Source organism: Mastomys coucha, unplaced genomic scaffold, assembly GCF_008632895.1.
Source record: "Mastomys coucha isolate ucsf_1 unplaced genomic scaffold, UCSF_Mcou_1 pScaffold20, whole genome shotgun sequence".
Lineage (NCBI taxonomy): Eukaryota > Metazoa > Chordata > Mammalia > Rodentia > Muridae > Mastomys > Mastomys coucha.
In genome coordinates this window covers 53,007,784-53,009,131 of record NW_022196903.1, presented here as the reverse complement: position 1 = coordinate 53,009,131, position 1,348 = coordinate 53,007,784, and positions in this window count along the sequence as shown.

Genomic DNA, 1,348 nt, shown 5'->3' with positions numbered 1-1,348 from the left:
TCCACAACCTCTCCAGCATCTGCTGTCACCTGAGTTTTTTATCCTAGCCTATCTGACTGGTGTGAGGTGGAATCTCAGAGAACAAAGAATTTTCAACTGAGGGATATGGAATGGCCAAGAAGCACCTAAAGAAATGTCCAACATCCTTAGTCATCAGGGAAATGCAAATCAAAACAACCCTGAGATTCTACTTCACAGGCTGGTCCTGGGCCTCCACTCCCATATGGAGTATATGTGATGCTTCATGTGGGTTCTGGACTACTGTAGTGGGGCCTATCCCTAAACCTCTTGCATCTACATGGTGAGAGACCAGATCTGTTGGGTTCAGACTCTATCGTAGAGAACCTGACCTAGGTTAAACTCAATTTAACTAACAAACTGGTGCCTGTTCCAGGGTACTCCCCAACAAATGTACACCTTGAGGATTCAATTCTGCCCCTGGCATTTCACTTCTGAACAACCACCAGTCAGGAGGAAAACAGAAGTTAGGTTATGGTTTGGCCCCTAGCACCAGCCAATTATGTTAAAGGCCATAGTGGCCTTCAATCAAATGTGTGTCAGTCTAGAAACCCCCTTACTTGTTTACTTGCCTCTATAAATGGTTTCCTGAAACTAGGCTTGGGGCTCTCCATGTTCCTGTCCTGCTGTGCCAGGTTTGACAGGGAACCCAAGTCCAAGCTGGACTAAAGAGACCCTAATGTGATTGCATCTGAATTAACTCTTTGGTGGTCTTTTCGGGTTAAGGAATACGTCCCAGCACAACACTATCTGATTCACAATGGGGTCCAAAACTCAAGCTGTGCTTATTTCCAGAGTCCCAGGGTATGTAAATTAAAAAGTATGTAAGATATTTATTTATCTTATTTATCTTAGAAGATAAATACAAAAGAAATAGTTCACACCTCAAAAGTGACTACAGTCCTGAAACATATTAAGGTTACCAGATCATTCTGTGTTCTAAACTGAACATAGATTTATAAAGTTTTTATATGTTTATAGAACAAAGAAAAATACAAACCAAGGCAAATTTAAAATGCATTGATGGGCATTCAAGAGAGGTGGTTACACTGAGACAGGGCCACCTGTTTATAGCCCAAAGATGTTATCTGATGACATTCTTAGATCTTGGATAAGTGGAAGGTAAATTAATAATGCCTAATAGAACTTATTTATTATTATGAAATCTTCAATTCAATTAACAGCTTCTAAAATATTTTTCTTCTTTACATCATGAGGTGATAGTTTGAATATAGAGTGGGACAAGGAATGGATGTACCAGAGGCTAAAATAATGTCATGAGTATCTGTTCCTAAAAAAGTCCAGTTTTTCTACAGATCTGAAACTGCAG